General features: G+C 38.3%; 1 pseudogene; it reads left to right on the top strand.

Annotated features, from left to right (window-relative positions):
• Window positions 1-3649: 3649 nt before the first annotated feature.
• Window positions 3650-4595, top strand: LOC100855447 (annotated as a pseudogene).
• The last annotated feature ends 2918 nt before the right edge of the window (window positions 4596-7513 follow it).

Below are 7513 nucleotides of genomic sequence, written 5' to 3'. Positions count from 1 at the left end.
AACTGCTGCACTTAACTCTAAGCAAGTTTTGGTGCTGAGCAAATACCCCCAGACTCTAGTCTCCTATGCCCAGAATAGCCTCCTCAATGTTCAGCAACGACCTTGATGGCCTCCATTTTTAAGGGGAGACAGATTGAACATATACCCACCATTACAAAGACCAAAAAGAACTCCAGACTTCAACTTTCTTCTATTGCTTCTCTCTTCCTCTGGTTAAACTATCTTTTAATCTCTTGTTATACTAAACTAATTTGTGTCATTTGGCTTGAATCAAGGGCTGCTGACACCATTGTGGAATATTCCTTAAATTAAGCCATTTGGAAGTCTGTCTTTTATTCCCTGCTGTGTGCTGCCTCCCAGGAACCCATGCATTTTTAGTGTGGTTACCAAACGGGATAGGGAGCATGCTTACTTCTTAAACTCAACAGCAACAAGTGATAAAAACAAAAAACATCCTACTTATGCTTTAAGGCTTTTACAACTGAGTGGATGACTTGGGCAGACAATTATGACACAATGTGCTGATTACAAAAATAGACATATGGAAAGGATTACCCTGGAGTACAGAGTGTGAGCCCCCAGGACCAGACTGAGAGTTATGGGAATATTTCTGGTAGATAGTGTGTGGAGGGATCCCTGGGTGGCTCAGTGGTTAGCACCTGCCTTTGGCCCAGGGCGTGATCCTGGAGTCCCAGGATCAAGTCCCACATCGGGCTCCCTGCGTGGAGCCTGCTTCTCCCTCTGTTATGTCTACCTCTCTCTCTGTGTGTCTCTCATGAATAAATAAATAAAATCTTAAAAAAAAAAAAAGAAAAAAAGAAAGTGTGATGCAGTGCAAGGAGGTAGAAGTAAGGTGGTAGGTGGAGAAAAGCTACCAGAATGAGGACTCATGTGAGCAGAGAGGCAAGAAGATGCAGAGACTGTGTGTACGTGGAATGTGGAAGACCTGTGGGATCAAATGGAAACACAAGTAATAGGTTTTCCAGACAATGGTTAACAGCTGACATTCTGTGAGTCCACAGAACCTCTGTTGTGGTAATCAGCAAATTGTGTTATAAAGCTTGCCACAAGTCACCCATTCAATTATAAATTATCTCACCCATTAATTATAAATTATACCAGTATGTTTTAGTTCATTTTTTATCACATTGTTGTATTAGTGGCACCTAATACTGAAACTTGGTAAAGACTCTTTTTATTAATTTACCAGTATATTAATTATTACATTAAGAGTAATACAATTATAACTACTAATACTAAATAATGAAATACCACATCAAAGATTTGCCTTATAGTAAATAAAAACTACTTAAATCTAAAAAGTCACCAAGAGGGGTGCCTGGCTGCCTAACTCAGTAGAGTATATTACTCCTGATCTCAGGTCATGAGTTTGAGCCTCACACTGGGCGTAGAGATTACTTTAAAAATAAAATAAATAAAATTAACTAATTAATTAATTAAAGTCACCAACCAGGTGTCAAGCACTAACATCAGATTCTACCTCCTGGAAACACAAAGATGGTTGGCAAGTTGCCTTTCTGTCTACTGACAAAGGCACAGACAATTACAATCCATGTGAGAAAGGTACCATGAGACACATAAAGTGCTATGGGGAGACAGACAAGCAAACTTTATTTAGGAAAGTCAGAGAAACATTTACACAAAGTGAATTTGAAGGTGAAGAGTTTGTGAGGCAAGGGAAGTCACAGACTGTGCTAAAGCAGAAGATGCTGAGAAGCCCAGTCTGAGGTTCCTTGCAGGGCTTCATGTTTTAGGTTGGCTGTGGAGGCGATAAGGCAGGAAAGAGTTGTCACATGACAAAGAATGCTAATAAAAACAATATTGGTAATACATTTATGAGCATCCACTATGTTTAAGGATTAGGTGGAAAGCATATGCAGTGCATAGAGTCTATGTTTGATCTTTACAACTTGAGTATTATGAACCATTTATGTAGTATAAAGCTTCGCTCAGAGCTTCATCCATTACTGTCCATTATGCAACAAACAAAGGTTGGTTAATACTGGTTATATTTATTGATAATTAAATTCTGACTGATCAGGACTGCATAGTTGTGATTATTAAAAACCTGAAGCCAGCAAATACAGCCCACTCTAGGCCTCAAGCAGTTAAGAGCCAATCCTGGGAACTCCCTTAAGAATGTTAGCTCTCTGGGCAGCCCGGGTGGCTCAGCGGTTTAGCGCTGCTTCAGCCGAGGATGTGATCCTGGAGACCCAGGTTTTTTTTTTTTTTTTTTTGAGACCCAGGTTTGAGTCCCACGTCAGGCTCCCTGCGTGGAGCCTGCTTCTCCCTCTGCCTGTGTCTCTGCCTCTCTCTCTCTCTCTGTGTTTCTCATGAATAAATAAATAAAATCTTAAAAAAAAAAAAAAAAGAATGTTAACTCTCACCTTCAGATGAGATTCCAAGAGTCTTCCTGCTCAAAAAAAGATATGAATCCATATGCTTCTCCACTAGATTCAATGTCATGCCCAAGTTTCAAATGGTACTTCTGTTCTGATTCCCAATCTACATAATAAATCCCAATGGAGCAAGCCCTGTGAGATGACACACTGCCATTCCTTGCCCTGGGGCTCCATCTGTCCCACCTGATGGTGAAATAGAACAAAGTACCTCAACACTTTCCCGTCATCACATCACTAGATGGGTTAGCTTTGAATCTAAATCATCCCCTTAAAACTTCTGAAATTGAAACTGATGCTTACCCTTTTTAAGATACATTCTCCCTGAACACTCTCCTAGATAACTTATCTTATATATTTCCTTTTCAGATCAGGTTATCCTATAGCCTCTTCCTGCCTTCTGCCCAAAGTCATGAAGGCCAGAATTGACTACACTTCATAAATAATATAATATAATTAATATAATAATATAATGTTTATATATAATAAATTAACAGAACAATGGTCTCCCCAAAATGTCCACTTTGTAATCTCCGGTAGCTGTTAAAACACTGCTGTACCTGTAAAAGGAACTTTGCAGATGTGATTAAATTAAGGATAGGAAGATCTGGAGATGGGAAAATGACCCTGGATTATCAAATGGACCTAAGTAATCACAGGAGACTTGTGAGATGCAGGCAAGAGAGTCGGAGCCAGACAAGGAGACAGGAATGTGGAATCAGAATCTGGATCCAGGCACATACAAGTCAGAGGAAGCAGCCTGGATCCAAGCAGTGCACATGGCCCATGATGACTGGTAAGGGCTTGGTCTTAGGCCCTTCACTGGACCCAGTGACACATGTAGCCCCACTGACACTCCTTTCTGACTTTTGACTTCCAAACTGTTAGATAAGTACATAACAAACAAATAATAAGTTAAAATAATATGCAATTATGTGATAAATATAAATAGAATATGTTACATAATAATACAATACAATGATTTATATTATATGAATATATTATATAAATATGTAATATAAGCATACTATAAATATATATTTATACAAATATAATACATAATTATATGATAAATAGAAATAATAAATTTGTGTTGCATGAAATTCCTAAGGTTGTGGTAATTTGTTACCTCAGAAATAGGAAATTAATACACTGTTGCATCTTGTTAAAAGAAAGCAAAGGGCTTTCCACACTACCCAGGGAAGGGTCCATATGGTACTGTTTTGTGTTCCCATCAATGTCCAGAGCCCTTGATGTTCTGCAAATGAAGGAGGAGGATGTCCTCAAATTCCTTGCAGCAGGAACCCACTTAGGTGGCACCAACCTTGACTTCCAAATGGAACAGTACATCTACAAAAAGAAATGTGATGGTATCTACATCATAAATCTGAAGAGAACCTGGGAGAAGCTTCTGTTGGCAGCTCGTGCCACTGTTGCCATTGAAAACCCTGCCGATGTCAGTGTCATATCATCCAGGAATACTGGCCAGTTTGCTGTGCTGAAATTTACTGCTGCTACTGGAGCCACTCCTATTGCTGGCCACTTCACTTCTGGAAACTTGACTAACCAGATCCAGGCAGGCAGCCTTCCAAGAGCCAAGGCTTCTCACCAGATCCCAGATCTTACTGATCCCAGGGCTGACCACCAGCCTCTCACAGAAGCGTCTTACATTAACCTGCCTACCATTGCTCTGTGTAACACAGACTCTTCTCTGAGCTACATGGACATTGCCACCCCTTGAAACAACAAGGGAGCTCACTCAGTGGGTCTGATGTGGTGGATGCTAGCCCAGGAAGTCTTGCACATGCATGGCACCATTTCCCGTGAGCACTCACAGGAAAACATGCCTGATCTCTACTTCTACAGAGACCCTGAAGAGTTTGAAAAGGAAGAACAGGCCGCTGCTTAAAAGGCTGTGACTAAGGATGAATTTCAGAGTGAATGAACTGCTCCAGCCCCTGAGTTCACTGCTCTCAGCCTGAAGTTGCAGACTGGTCTGAAGGCGTGCAGGTGCCCTCTGTGCCTATTCAACAGTTCCCTACTGAAGACTGGAGCACTCAGCCAGCCACTGAAGATTGGTCTGCAGCAGCCACTGCTCAGGCCACTGAATGGGTAGGAACAACCACTGAGTGGTCTCAAGCTGCTCTTCCACAGAAGCAAACAAAATGGCAATAAGGTTAAAGGAAAATAAACAGTTTCTAAAAGTAAAAAAAAAAAAAAAAAGTGAAGATATGTTCTATATGACAGCAAAATCTTCAAAGTTTAAAGTTTTTGTTTGAAAGAGAATTTACTGGGGGTGCCTGGGTGGCTCAGTGTGTTGATGAACTTACTTTCGGTTTCAGCTCAGGTTATGACCATGGGACTCCATGCTCAGTAGGGAGTTGGCTTGAGATTCTCTTTTCCTCTCCCCACTCCCCACTCCTGAGTGCTAGCATGTTCTCTCTCTCTCTGTCTTTAGGATGAATAAATGAAAGAAAGAAAGAAAGAAAGAAAGAAAGAAAGAAAGAAAGAAAGAAAGAAAAAGAAAAATTACAAAACTCCATTTCCATCTTTAATAGTGACTACTATGTAACAAGCTAACATATATGACACTACCATTTCAACTGTTTCAGGAATTAAGCCACACATAGCATAGGACAATAATCTTTGACTGAAAGGCAACACAAGTCCTGGGACACATTGGGCTTCTAGTCCAGCAAGAATGATACAACTTCAGTGAGTTCCTGTGACATTCAAGTAAGATTTTATAAATGTCATGACTTAGGGATAAGGGAAATGTCTTATAAGAATGGTCACAATTAAAGATTAAGTTTATTTATTTATTTATTTATTTTTAAAAGATTTTATTTATTTATTCATGATAGATATAGAGAAAGAGAGGCAAAGACACAGGCAGAGGGAGAAGCAGGCTCCATGCAGGGAGCCCAACACGGGACTCGATCCCAGGACTCCAGGATCGCGCCCTGGGCCAAAGGCAGGCGCTAAACCGCTGAGCCACCCAGGGATCCCAAAGATTAAGTTTAAAACTGAAGTAGTTCCATCAAGCCAAGATTAAACCAGTCCTGACAATAAAAAAGATGTAACTACCTCACTGAACAAAATTCAACATCTTTTAAGAGAAGATGACCTAATTCAAACATGTTCCACACAATATACACCAAGTAGTCAAAACTATTAGGAAATAAAACAACAGAATAGAAAATATATCCCCTAATCTAGGAGGACAAAGAGCTTTCCAATATAAACTGACCTTGATATAACTCAGATATTTGAATTAGCTAGTAAGAATTTTGCCTCTTTACTAAATATGTTGGAGAACTTAAAAAGAAAAAAGAAGAAACAAAGGATCACAATGCACAAAAGAAAATTATAGATGAAAAAATGGAATTCATTATTTGAAGTCAGAAGTAAATTGAATGGAGTTCTATAGATTAGGGCTGGCAGAAGAAAGGTCACTGAACTTGAAAACAGGTCAAGAGAATATATGCAATCTGAATAACAGAGTAATTAAAAACAATCAACCAGAGTCTCAGCTGAAGGAAAATGTCAAATAGTCTAATACATATGAAATTGGGTCCCATTAGAAAGAGAGAAAAAGAGAATAGGATAAAAATTTTTGAAAAAATTACCTAAATTTGCAAATATGACATTAAAATTCTATTTTGAGGACAGCCTGGGTAGCTCAGCGGTTTAGCATTGCCTTCAGCCCAAGACATGATCCTGGAGACCCAGGATCAAGTCCCACATCAGGCTCCCTGCATGGAGCCTGCTTCTCCATCTTCCTGTGTCTCTGCCTCTCTCTCTCTCTGTGTGTGTGTCTCTCGTGAATAAATAAATAAAATCTTTAAAATAAATAAATAAATAAATAAATAAATAAATAAATAAATAAATAAAAGTCTCTAATGGTTAAAAAAAAAGAATAGAAAAGAAAGAATAGAAAAGAACCACACTCAGGTGCATTATAGTTAAAATGTTTAAAACTAGAGATGAAGAGAAAATCTTTGAGGACTCTGGGAGTGGCAGGGTGGGGAGGTACATTACAGCAAAAATGTGAGTAATGACTGGTTTCTAATTAGGAGCAATGGGAACAAAAACAACAATAAAACAATATACTCAAAGTACTTAAGGAAATTTGAAGAAATATACAGAATTCTAAGGAAGTGGATGGAAGATGGGTGATGGGTATTAAGGAGGGCACATGTGATGAGCACTGAGTGTTGTATGAAGTGACGAATCACTTAATTCTACTCTTGAAACCAATATTGCACTGTACGTTAACTAATATTTAAATAAACATTCAAAAAAAGAAATATCCAAAATTCTATATATAGAGAAAGCACTACAAAAAGTAACATTTCAGTTAAGAAAATTTGAGGTAATTTGTTACCAGTTTACAATCATTACCTTAAATACTAAAAGAAGTTCTTCATTCTAAAGGGAAATAATTTCACACAAAAACTAAAATCTATAGTAAGAAATTACTTGAAATGATAAGTATGGGGTGAACTTCACAGACTTTATTTTAGCTTCCTTTTATTTTCTTTGAAAAACAACTGATAGTTTAGACAAAAATAATAACACTGACTGGTAGGGCTTATTACATCTGTAGATGTAAAATATATAACAACAATCACATAAAGATGAATGATAGTTAAACAGACTTCTGGGAAGCCTGGGTGGCTCAGGGGTTGAGCACCTGCCTTTGGCCCAGGGCATGATCCTAGAGTACCAGGATGGAGTCCCACGTCGGGCTCCCTGCAAGAAGCCTGCTTCTTCTTCTGCCTATGTCTCTGCCTCTCTCTGTGTGTGTTTCTCATGAATAAATAAATAAAAATCTTTAAAAATAAAAAATAAATAGACTTCTATTGCTTTTAGATTCTTGTATTATGCATGAAATTATACACTATTAACTCTAAGTAGACTTTCATAGATTAGTAATGCATATTGCAACCCCATATTCACCACACTAGAAAATCATACAAAGAAGAGAATATAGTTGAAAGCCCAAAGAGCCATTAAAATATTGTGCTTAAAATTATTTAGTTAATACAAAGTAAAGCAGGAAAAGAAAATCAAAGGAACAAAAATTCAAT

The sequence above is a fragment of the Canis lupus genome, chromosome 4, assembly GCF_011100685.1.
Source record: "Canis lupus familiaris isolate Mischka breed German Shepherd chromosome 4, alternate assembly UU_Cfam_GSD_1.0, whole genome shotgun sequence".
Lineage (NCBI taxonomy): Eukaryota > Metazoa > Chordata > Mammalia > Carnivora > Canidae > Canis > Canis lupus.
This window is presented reverse-complemented; position numbering and strand designations above follow the sequence as displayed.